General features: G+C 40.3%; 1 protein-coding gene across 1 annotated transcript in view; it reads right to left on the bottom strand.

The window, feature by feature from the left end:
* LOC311124834 (syndetin-like) overlaps window positions 1-13,726 on the bottom strand; it is a 287,319-nt gene that overhangs the window by 180,525 nt on the left and 93,068 nt on the right. The gene's annotated exons all lie outside the window — the stretch shown is intronic.

Raw genomic sequence — 13,726 nt, 5'->3', positions numbered from 1 at the left:
GAGCTTTTTAATGGACCATCCAAAGCCAAAAATAGTGAACATTCAATTGCCAAAACATAGAAAATATTCCATTGTGTCTGTCAGGTCCACATTGGGTAGACATCAACAGAAAAATAGGAAATTACTATGAAATAATAAAATATTTCAGTTGTGTATATTACATTGTTTTTATCTGATGACTTTATTATTAATTCCTTAAAGTCATCATCTCATCTCTGCTCAGGCAGTAGCAGTCAGCCAGCAAGACCATCTAAAGTTATCTATAGTGGGGCAAAAAAGTATTTAGTCAGCCACCAATTGTGCAAGTTCTCCCACTTAAAAAGATGAGAGAGGCCTGTAATTTTCATCATAGGTACACGTCAACTATGACAGACAAATTGAGAAGAAAAAAATCCAGAAAATCACATTGTAGGATTTTTAATGAATTTATTTGCAAATTATGGTGGAAAATAAGTATTTGGTCACCTACAAACAAGCAAGATTTCTGGCTCGCACAGACCTGTAACTTCTTCTTTAAGAGGCTCCTCTGTCCTCCACTCATTACCTGTATTAATGGCACCCGTTTGAACTTGTTATCAGTATAAAAGACACCTGTCCACAACCTCAAACAGTCACACTCCAAACTCCACTATGGCCAAGAACAAAGAGCTGTCAAAGGACACCAGAAACAAAATTGTAGACCTGCACCAGGCTGGGAAGACTGAATCCGCAATAGGTAAGCAGCTTGGTTTGAAGAAATCAACTGTGGGAGCAATTATTAGGAAATGGAAGACATACAAGACCACTGATAATCTCCCTCGATCTGGGGCTCCACGCAAGATCTCACCCCGTGGGGTCAAAATGATCACAAGAACAGTGAGCAAAAATCCCAGAACCACACGGGGGGACCTAGTGAATGACCTGCAGAGAGCTGGGACCAAAGTAACAAAGCCTACCATCAGTAACACACTACGCCGCCAGGGACTCAAATCCTGCAGTGCAAGACGTGTCCCCCTGCTTAAGCCAGTACATGTCCAGGCCCGCCTGAAGTTTGCTAGAGTGCATTTGGATGATCCAGAAGAGGATTGGGAGAATGTCATATGGTCAGATGAAACCAAAATATAACTTTTTGGTAAAAACTCAACTCGTCGTGTTTGGAGGACAAAGAATGCTGAGTTGCATCCAAAGAACATCATACCTACTGTGAAGCATGGGGGCGGAAACATCATGCTTTGGGGCTGTTTATCTGCAAAGGGACCAGGACGACTGATCCGTGTAAAGGAAAGAATGAATGGGGCCATGTATCGTGAGATTTTGAGTGAAAACCTCCTTCCATCAGCAAGGGCATTGAAGATGAAACGTGGCTGGGTCTTTAAGCATGACAATGATCCCAAACACACCGCCCGGGCAACGAAGGAGTGGCTTCGTAAGAAGCATTTCAAGGTCCTGGAGTGGCCTAGCCAGTCTCCAGATCTCAACCCCATAGAAAATCTTTGGAGGGAGTTGAAAGTCTGTGTTGCCCAGCGACAGCCCCAAAACATCACTGCTCTAGAGGAGATCTGCATGGAGGAATGGGCCAAAATACCAGCAACAGTGTGTGAAAACCTTGTGAAGACTTACAGAAAACGTTTGACCTGTGTCATTTCCAACAAAGTGTATATAACAAAGTATTGAGAAACTTTTGTTATTGACCAAATACTTATTTTCCACCATAATTTGCAAATAAATTCATTAAAAATCCTACAATGTGATTTTCTGGATTTTCTTTTCTCATTTTGTCTGTCATAGTTGACGTGTACCTATGATGAAAATTACAGGCCTCTCTCATCTTTTTAAGTGGGAGAACTTTCACAATTGGTGGCTGACTAAATACTTTTTTTCCCCCACTGTATGTGCTCCCTATACTGTACTGTCTTTAAACATCCTATTATACTACATATTATATCCACATACTTTCCATAATGTCTATACATCCCATCACATACATACTAAACAAAAATATAAACGCAACATGTAACAAAGATTTTCCTGAGTTACAGTTCATATGAGGAAATCAGTCAATTGAAATAAATTCATTAGGCCCTAATCTATGGATTTCACATGACTGGGAATACAGATATGCATTCAGTGAGGGAAAAAAGTATTTGATCCCCAGCTGATTTTGTACGTTTGCCCACTGACAAAGACATGATCAGTCTATAATTTTAATGGTAGGTTTATTTGAACAGTGAGAGACAGAATAACAACAAAAAAATCCAGAAAAAAGCATGTCAACAATGTTATAAATTGATTTGCATTTTAATGAGGGAAATAAGTATTTGAACCCTCTGTAAAACATGACTTAGTACTTGGTGGCAAAACCCTTGTTGGCAATCACAGAGGTCAGACGTTTCTTGTAGTTGGCCACCAGGTTTGCACACATCTCAGGAGGGATTTTGTTCCAATCCTCTTTGCAGATCTTCTCCAAGTCATTAAGGTTTCGAGGCTGACGTTTGGCAACTTGAACCTTCAGCTCCCTCCACAGATTTTCTATGGGATTAAGGTCTGGAGACTGGCTAGGCCACTCCAGGACCTTAATGTGCTTCTTCTTGAGCCACTCCTTTGTTGCCTTGGCCATGTGCTTTGGGTCATTGTCATGCTGGAATACCCATCCACGACCCATTTTCAATGCACTGGCTGAGGGAAGGAGGTTCTCATCCAAGATTTGACGGTACATGGCCCCGTACATCGTCCCATTGATGCGGTGAAGTTGTCCAGTCCCCTTAGCAGAAAAACACCCCCAAAGCATAATGTTTCCACCTCCATGTTTGGCGGTGGGGATGGTGTTCTTGGGGTCATAGGCAGCATTCCTCCTCCTCCAAACACGGCAAGTTGAGTTGATGCCAAAGAGCTCGATTTTGGTCTCATCTGACCACAACACTTTCACCCAGTTTTTTTACATTTTACATTTTTTAGTCATTTAGCAGACGCTCTTATCCAGAGCGACTTACAGTCGGGAATCGAACCCACAACCCTGGCGTTGCAAACGCCATGCTCTATCAACTGAGCTACATCCCTGCCGGCCATTCCCTCCCCTACCCTGGACGACGCTGGGCCAATTGTGCGCCGCCCCATGGGCCTCCCGGTCGCGGCCGGCTGCGACAGAGCCTGGATTCGAACCAGGATCTCTAGTGGCACAGTTTGCACTGCGATGCAGTGCCTTAGACCACTGCGCCACTCAGGAGAATCATTCAGATGTTCATTGGCAAACTTCAGACGGGCCTGTATATGTGGTTTCTTGAGCAGGGGGACCTTGCGGGCGCTGCAGGATTTCAGTCCTTCACGGCGTAGTGTGTTACCAATTGTTTTCTTGGTGACTATGGTCCCAGCTGCCTTGAGATCATTGACAAGATCCTCCCGTGTAGTTCTGGGCTGATTCCTCACCGTTCTCATGATCATTGCAACTCCACAAGGTGAGATCTTGCATGGAGCCCAGGCCGAGGGAGATTGACAGTTATTTTGTGTTTCTTCCATTTGTGAATAATCGCACCAACTGTTGTCACCTTCTCACCAAGCTGCTTGGCGATGGTCTTGTAGCCCATTCCAGCCTTGTGTAGGTCTACAATCTTGTCCCTGACATCCTTGGAGAGCTCTTTGGTCTGGGCCATGGTGGAGAGTTTGGAATCTGATTGATTGATTGCTTCTGTGGACAGGTGTCTTTTATACAGGTAACAAGCTGAGATTAGGAGCACTCCCTTTAAGAATGTGCTCCTAATCTCAGCTCGTTACCTGTATAAAAGACACATGGGAGCCAGAAATCTTTGTGATTGAGAGGGGGTCAAATACTTATTTCCCTCATTAAAATGCAAATCAATTTATAACATTTTTGACATGCGTTTTTCTGGATTTTTGTTGTTGTTATTCTGTCACTCACTGTTCAAATAAACCTACCATTTTAGAGTGGCCTTTTATTGTCCCCAGCACAAGGTGCACCTGTGTAATGATCATGCTGTTTAATCAGCTTCTTGATATGTCACACCTGTCAGGTGGATAGACTATCTTGGCAAAGGAGAAATGCTCACATTTTTTTTTTGTTTGGTTTTATTATATTTTATATTTATTTCATTTATTGTATTTGTCTTACTATTTATTTATTTTTATTTTTGGGGGGGGGAATGGATCAGCTTAATATTGCAGATAGATTGTATCTTCTATCAATGTAATTGTCTGCATCACTTCCAATCCCCCATGTTTTTTTTTTGTTGTTTTTTATATATATATATATATATATATATATATATATATATATATATATATATATATATATATACTCCCCTTTATTACTTTTCAACCCCACCATCCTTTCCCTACTTGGAGTAAATTAGTGAACAACAATGCCCAGGCCTCTACTTCCGGTCTATACTTACTATCTACACCTTATGGACAGAGTTAATTTTACAATAATTCTATTATATATATATATATATATATATTATTATTTTATTATATTTTTTTGCTCCTGAACTTCTTCTACTCTCAACCTCTCCGATCATTTTCATGATGTCCATCCGGTTTGGTTCTATATGCCATATCTTTCTAACTGTGCTCTTTCCCAAAAGCTCCCAACATACAACCTATATACTTATTATGGACACAGTAGAGAAATAATTTTTTTTTTTCACATTTTAGAGAAATACGCTTTTTGTGCGTATGGAAAATATTGGGGATCTTTTATTTAAGCTCATGAAACATGGGACCAACACTTTACATGTTGCGTTTATATTTTTGTTCAGTGTATATATTTATACTCCGGACTCCGACATTGCTCGTCCTAATATTTATGTATTTCTTAATTCCATTCTTTTACTTTTAGATTTGTGTTTATTGTTAGATACTACTGCACTGCTGGAGCTAGGAACACAAGCATTTCACTACACCCGCAATAACATCTGCTAAATATGTGTATGCAACCAATAACATCTGCTAAATATGTGTATGCAACCAATAACATCTGCTAAATATGTGTATGCAACCAATAACATCTGCTAAATATGTGTATGCAACCAATAACATCTGCTAAATATGTGTATGCAACCAATAACATCTGCTAAATATGTGTATGCAACCAATAACATCTGCTAAATATGTGTATGCGACCAATAACATCTGCTAAATATGTGTATGCAACCAATAACATCTGCTAAATATGTGTATGCAACCAATAACATCTGCTAAATATGTGTATGCAACCAATAACATCTGCTAAATATGTGTATGCAACCAATAACATCTGCTAAATATGTGTATGCGACCAATAACATCTGCTAAATATGTGTATGCAACCAATAACATCTGCTAAATATGTGTATGCAACCAATAACATCTGCTAAATATGTGTATGCAACCAATAACATCTGCTAAATATGTGTATGCAACCAATAACATCTGCTAAATATGTGTATGCGACCAATAACATCTGCTAAATATGTGTATGCAACCAATAACATCTGCTAAATATGTGTATGCAACCAATAACATCTGCTAAATATGTGTATGCAACCAATAACATCTGCTAAATATGTGTATGCAACCAATAACATCTGCTAAATATGTGTATGCAACCAATAACATCTGCTAAATATGTGTATGCAACCAATAACATCTGCTAAATATGTGTATGCAACCAATAACATCTGCTAAATATGTGTATGCAACCAATAACATCTGCTAAATATGTGTATGCAACCAATAACATCTGCTAAATATGTGTATGCAACCAATAACATCTGCTAAATATGTGTATGCGACCAATAACATCTGCTAAATATGTGTATGCAACCAATAACATCTGCTAAATATGTGTATGCAACCAATAACATCTGCTAAATATGTGTATGCAACCAATAACATCTGCTAAATATGTGTATGCAACCAATAACATCTGCTAAATATGTGTATGCAACCAATAACATCTGCTAAATATGTGTATGCGACCAATAACATCTGCTAAATATGTGTATGCGACCAATAACATCTGCTAAATATGTGTATGCAACCAATAACATCTGCTAAATATGTGTATGCAACCAATAACATCTGCTAAATATGTGTATGCAACCAATAACATCTGCTAAATATGTGTATGCAACCAATAACATCTGCTAAATATGTGTATGCAACCAATAACATCTGCTAAATATGTGTATGCGACCAATAACATCTGCTAAATATGTGTATGCAACCAATAACATCTGCTAAATATGTGTATGCAACCAATAACATCTGCTAAATATGTGTATGCAACCAATAACATCTGCTAAATATGTGTATGCAACCAATAACATCTGCTAAATATGTGTATGCAACCAATAACATCTGCTAAATATGTGTATGCAACCAATAACATCTGCTAAATATGTGTATGCAACCAATAACATCTGCTAAATATGTGTATGCAACCAATAACATCTGCTAAATATGTGTATGCAACCAATAACATCTGCTAAATATGTGTATGCAACCAATAACATCTGCTAAATATGTGTATGCAACCAATAACATCTGCTAAATATGTGTATGCAACCAATAACATCTGCTAAATATGTGTATGCAACCAATAACATCTGCTAAATATGTGTATGCAACCAATAACATCTGCTAAATATGTGTATGCAACCAATAACATCTGCTAAATATGTGTATGCAACCAATAACATCTGCTAAATATGTGTATGCAACCAATAACATTTGATTTTATTTGATTCATTTAACTCGCCTGCCTAGCTAAAGTATGCTGCAGAGCTGTCTGACTAAATCATTTTACTAGTTCTTCAAAATAGATACGGCTAACTTTCAAAAACAGTCTAAATCCCTATCTTTCGTCGTTGTTGTGTATATTCCTCTTTCAGGTGTAAAAGTGTATCCGTCCAGAGATCTGTATATAATGACGAGATGGCTAATGTCTTCGCCCTAACAATGGGAGTCGTTGTCCAAAAGGCACGAAGACACGCGACAAGCTTAGGTCCAAAATAAGCCCATAGAAACGAATTGGCCTTATTTTGTACAGATTTTGGAGAGAGTGAAATCTCCTACTTCACCTCTTCTTCTCTGATCCGTCTCTGTCCGAGCCGGAAAAAACAAGCGCAATGGTCATTGTAGCTAATTACCACGTTTCTGTGCCAAACTAGGTTGAATATTTGCTTAATGAAAACTACAACTACCTTTAGCCCAGTGTCCAACATAGTTCTTGATTTCTCTCGTGAAATATTTGAATTCTCTCTAGAGAAACATTGCGTTGGGCTCACAAAAAAAATTAACTGACGTCAGTCAATTAGTTGTTTAAAAACTCAAAAAATTAAGAACGTCTGTTAATAGCTCAGCACTAAAACATAGAGACAGGAAAGGAGCCATTGTCCATTTTGTATGGAGTAACACAGCCATCCCACAAATTATTACCATGCCCTTCTCTAGTAAATGGCAACAACACCTTGAACACCTGCGTGTGGTTGTACTCTAAGTGCTTGAATTGCTCTGTGAACCTGCCATTTCTGACACAAATAACATTGTTTCAATGCATGATCGAGTCGTTATGGGTTGTAGCCTTCTTGCAGTTGTTGTTGTGCTTTCAAAAGCTCAGTTGGTTGGTGGACGGTGCTGGCACCATCAAAGAACAAACTGCATATATGTCTTAACTGAAAGCAATATTGGATATAACTGCATCTGCTAAATGAAAAGTATTATTGCTGGTCCTAAACTGTGCCAACACATTAACGAGATGCCACGTTATTCCTTTACTGAGGTCTCTTTCAGGTCAACTCCAAAACAAAACACTTAGGATGAGTCTCAAGAGGACACGGCGCCCTTATCAAATCAAATTTTATTTGTCACATGTGCCGAATACAACAGGTGTAGTAGAACTTACCGTGAAATGCTTACTTACAAGCCCTTAACCAACAATGCAGTTCAATAAATAGATTTAAGAAAATATTTACTAAATAAACTAAACTTAAAAGTAACACAATAAAATTACATAACAATAATGAGGCTACAGTGGGGGAAAAAAGTATTTAGTCAGCCACCAATTGTGCAAGTTCTCCCACTTAAACAGATGAGAGAGGCCTGTAATTTTCATCATAGGTACACGTCAACTATGACAGACAAAATGAGAAAAGAAAATCCAGAAAATCACATTGTAGGATTTTTTATGAATTTATTTGCAAATTATAGTGGAAAATAAGTATTTGGTCAATAACAAAAGTTTCTCAATACTTTGTTATATACACTTTGTTGGCAATGACACAGGTCAAACGTTTTCTGTAAGTCTTCACAAGGTTTTCACACACTGTTGCTGGTATTTTGGCCCATTCCTCCATGCAGATCTCCTCTAGAGCAGTGATGTTTTGGGGCTGTTGCTGGGCAACACGGACTTTCAACTCCCTCCAAAGATTTTCTATGGGTTGAGATCTGGAGACTGGCTAGGCCACTCCAGGACCTTGAAATGCTTCTTACGAAGCCACTCCTTCGTTGCCCGGGCGGTGTGTTTGGGATCATTGTCATGCTGAAAGACCCAGCCACGTTTCATCTTCAATGCCCTTGCTGATGGAAGGAGGTTTTCACTCAAAATCTCACGATACATGGCCCCATTCATTCTTTCCTTTACACGGATCAGTCGTCCTGGTCCCTTTGCAGAAAAACAGCCCCAAAGCATGATGTTTCCACCCCCATGCTTCACAGTAGGTATGGTGTTCTTTGGATGCAACTCAGCATTCTTTGTCCTCCAAACACGACGAGTTGAGTTTTTACCAAAAAGTTATATTTTGGTTTCATTTGACCATATGACATTCTCCCAATCCTCTTCTGGATCATCCAAATGCACTCTAGCAAACTTCAGACGGGCCTGGACATGTACTGGCTTAAGCAGGGGGACACGTCTGGCACTGCAGGATTTGAGTCCCTGGCGGCGTAGTGTGTTACTGATGGTAGGCTTTGTTACTTTGGTCCCAGCTCTCTGCAGGTCATTCACTAGGTCCCCCCGTGTGGTTCTGGGATTTTTGCTCACCGTTCTTGTGATCATTTTGACCCCACGGGGTGAGATCTTGCGTGGAGCCCCAGATCGAGGGAGATTATCAGTGGTCTTGTATGTCTTCCATTTCCTAATAATTGCTCCCACAGTTGATTTCTTCAAACCAAGCTGCTTACCTATTGCGGATTCAGTCTTCCCAGCCTGGTGCAGGTCTACAATTTTGTTTCTGGTGTCCTTTGACAGCTCTTTGGTCTTGGCCATAGTGGAGTTTGGAGTGTGACTGTTTGAGGTTGTGGACAGGTGTCTTTTATACTGATAACAAGTTCAAACGGGTGCCATTAATACAGGTAACGAGTGGAGGACAGAGGAGCCTCTTAAAGAAGAAGTTACAGGTCTGTGAGAGCCAGAAATCTTGCTTGTTTGTAGGTGACCAAATACTTATTTTCCACCATAATTTGCAAATAAATTCATTAAAAATCCTACAATGTGATTTTCTGGAGAAAAAAAATCTCAATTTGTCTGTCATAGTTGACGTGTACCTATGATGAAAATTACAGGCCTCTCTCATCTTTTTAAGTGGGAGAACTTGCACAATTGGTGGCTGACTAAATACTTGTATTCCCCACTGTATATACAGGGGGTACTGGTACCGAGTCAATGTGCAGGGGTACAGGTTAGTCGAGGTAGTTTGTACATGTAGGTTGGGGTAAAGTGACTATGCATAGATAATAAACCGCGAGTAGCAGCAGTGCAAAACAAAGGGGGGGGGTCAATGTAAATAGTCCAGGTGGCCATTTCATTAACTGTTCAGCAGTCTTATAACTTGGGGGTAGAAGCTGTTAAGGAGCCTTTTTTGATCTAGACTTGGCGGTCCGGTACTGCTTGCCGTGCGGTAGCAGAGAGAACAGTCTATGACTTCGGTGACTGGAGTCTTTGACAATTTTTTGGGCCTTCCTCAGACACCGCCTAGTATATACAGAACCAGTCAAAAGTTTGGACACACCTACTCATTCAACGTTTTTTCTTTATTTTTTACTATTGTCTACATTGTAGAATAATAATGAAGACATCAAAACTATGAAATAACACATATGGAATCATGTAGTAACCAAATTTGTATTAAACAAATCAAAATATATATAGCCACCCTTTGCCTTGATGACAGCTTTGCACACTCTTGGCATTCTCTCAACCAGCTTCACTTGGAATGTTTTTCCAACAGTCTTGAAGGAGTTCCCACACATGCTGAGCACTTGTTGGCTGCTTTTGCTTCACTCTGCCGTCCGACTCATCCCAAACCATCTCAATTGGGTTGAGGTCGGGGGATTGTGGAGGCCAGGTAATCTGATGCAGCACTCAATCACTCTCCTTCTTGGTCAAATAGCCCTTACACAGCCTGGAGGTGTGTTGGGTCATTGTCCTGTTGAAAAACAAATGATAGTCCCACTAAGCCCAAACCAGATGGGAAGGCGTATCGCTGCAGAATGCTGTGGTAGCCATGCTGGTTAAGTGTGCCTTGAATTCTAAATAAATCACAGACAGTGTCACCAGCAAAGCATCCCCACACCATAACACCTCCTCCTCCATGCTTTACGGTGAGAAATACACATGAAGAGATCATCCGATCACCCACACCGCGTCTCACAAAGACACGGTGGTTGGACCCAAAAATCTCCAATTTGGACTCCACACCAAAGGACACATTTCCACCGGTCTAATGCCCATTGCTCATGTTTCTTGGCCCAAGCAGGTCTCTTCTTCTTATTGGTGTCCTTTATAAGTGGTTTCTTTGCAGAAATTAGACCTTGAAGGCCTGATTCACGCAGTTGATGTTGAGATGTGTCTGTTACTTGAACTCTTTGAAGCATTTATTTGGGCTGCAATTTCTGAGGCTGGTAACTCTAATGAACTTATCCTCTGCAGCAGATGTAACTCTGGGTCTTCCATTCCTGTGGCGGTCCTCATGAGAGCCAGTTTCATCATAGTGCTTGATGTTTTTTGCGACTGCACTTGAAGAAACGTTCAAAGTTCTTGAAATGTTCCGTATTGACTGTCCTTCATGTCTTAACGTAATGATGGACTGTCATTTCTCTTTGCTTATTTGAACTATTCTTGCCATAACATGGACTTGGTCTTCTACCAAATAGGGCTATCTTCTGTATAGCCCCCTATCTTGTCACAACACAACTGATTGGCTCAAATGCATTAAGGAAAGAAATTCCACAAATGAACTTTTAAGAAGGCACACCTGTTAATTTAAATGCATTCCAGGTGACTACCTCATGAAGCTGGTTGAGAGAATGCCAATAGTGTGCAAAGCTGTCAACAAGATAAAGGGTGGCTATTTGAAGAATCTCAAATATAAATATATTTTGATTTGTTTAACACTTTTTTGGTTACTACATGATTCCATATGTGTTATTTCATAGTTTTGATGTCTTCACTATTATTCTACAACAGGGGTGTCAAACGTCCGGCCCACGGGCCGGATCAGGCCCGCAAACGGGTTTAATCCGGCCCGCGAGATGATTAAAAATAAAAAATAAAAATAAAAAAAATTGTAAAGTATAAAACTGCGCTGCAATTTTTCTATAAAATACACTGCTGTTCCAATTGCGTCCACTGGATGGCGCAATAGCAATTGTGTTAAGCAAGCAAACTGTTTATACTGGGGCAGAGCAAGTAGGTCAAGCACGTGCAGCCAATGAGCTACTTTGTTTTGCCCGCGATATTTATTACGGCTTCTACTTTTAACATTATGTGCTTTGGCACCCTCATTGCCCCAATATGTCTCTGTCAAAAAAGAGAAAAGTGGACGCAGAGTGCAGAGTGTTCCAAGAAAAATGGTCATCCTATTTATTCACGGAATTGAATGGGAAAGCTGTATGTTTGGTGTGTTCAGAGCATGTTGCAGTGCTGAAAGAATATAACCTTCGTCGCCACTATGTGAGTCTTCATGCCGACAAATATGACAACTTTCAAGGACAGCGGAGATGAGAGAAGGTGAATGAACTGTTGGCGGGTCTGAAGAAACAGCAGTCTGTGTTTACTCACAGCCGAGACATCAGTGACGCTGCAGTGAAAGCTAGCTACCTCATTGCTAATGAAATCGCAGTGGCTTCAAAACCATTTAGTGAGGGTGAATTTGTAAAAACATGCATGATGAAGGCAGCGGAGATTGTGTGCCCTGAAAAGCGGCAGGCTTTTGCAAATATCAGCCTGACAAGAAACACAGTTGCAGACAGGATTTCCGATCTTTCAGTGGATTTGGACAGCCAGTTGAAGCAAAAAGTAAAGTCATTTATTGCGTTTTCGGTTGCAATTGATGAAAGCACGGACATTACAGATGTTGCACAACTGGCCATTTTCATCCGCGGAGTTGATGACACATTGACCGTCACCGAGGAGTTCGTGGAGTTGGTGCCGATGACAGATACAACGACAGCAGCTGATATTTTTACCGCACTCGTCGGCGCGCTGGACAGGGTCGGAGTGGACTGGTCCCGCGCTGTCAGCCTGGCTACAGATGGTGCGCCCTCAATGATCGGGAAAAAAAGCAGGCGTTGTGACAAAGTTCAGAGAGAAAGTGCAATCTGCAAATGGAGGACGTGATTTTTTGACTTTTCACTGTATTTTGCACCAGGAGGCTTTGTGTTGCAAGTCATTAAAGATGGATAACGTCATGAAGGTGGTCATCCAAACTTTTAATTTCATCCGATCCAGAAGCCTGAATCACCGTCAGTTTGACAGCCTTCTCAGAGAGAAAGACCACATCTATGGCCTGCCATACCACACTGAGGTAAGATGGTTAAGCCGAGGTGCTGTGCTGAGGCGTTTCTTTGATTTACGAGAAGAAATTGAACAGTTCATGGAAGAAAAGGGCAAACCAGTGTTAGAATTTCATTCCGCAGAATGGATGCAGGACCTTGCATTTATGGTGGATGTTACAGAGCACCTGAATAACTTGAACAAACAGCTGCAAGGGCGCAACAAAGTTGTCACGCAGTATTATGACAGCATACGTTCTTTCAAGTTGAAGCTGTCATTGTGGGAGACGCAACTTGCCGGTGGTGATGCAGCTCACTTCCCCTGTCTGAAAAATGTGTGCGCGACCCAACATGTGGCAGACATGAAGCGGTTCAAAGATAAAATAACGGGACTGTTACGAGAGTTTGAGCAACGCTTTCAGATTTATGTTTATATGTTGATGTGCTATTGTTTTTAATTGATTTTATTTTATTTGTATATTTAACCTATTCTTGACTCTGTGGTTCTTGCACTTGTTTGGGGAACAGGATTTCATTATTTGTATCTACATTTCTGCCTGAGAAATGACACCCTGATATAGTTCTGTGATCTGTGATATACTTCTGTGAATCACTGAGGCATTGTGTGTTTGTGTGTTCTTTGTCCTCAGAACTTTCAAATAACTTGAGGTGTTTTATGATTAATAGTGATGTTGTGCTTTTGGACACTGTCCTCAGGCTCCAGCTTTATGTTTATATGTTTTTATGTTGATGTGCTATTGTTTTTAATTGATTTTATTTTATTTGTATATTTAACCTATTCTTGACTCTGTGGTTCTTGCACTTGTTTGGGGAACAGGATTTCATTATTTGTATCTACATTTCTGCCTGAGAAATGACACCCTGATATAGTTCTGTGATCTGTGAAACAGTTCTGTTAATCACTGAGGCATTGTGTGTTTGTGTGTTCTTTGTCCTCAGAACTTTCAAATAACTTGAG

This window comes from Coregonus lavaretus (genome assembly GCF_964263955.1).
Source record: "Coregonus lavaretus genome assembly, chromosome: 3".
Classification (NCBI taxonomy): domain Eukaryota; kingdom Metazoa; phylum Chordata; class Actinopteri; order Salmoniformes; family Salmonidae; genus Coregonus; species Coregonus lavaretus.
The sequence above is the reverse complement of the archived record's forward strand: the minus strand, read 5'-3'. Positions and strand labels throughout refer to the sequence as shown.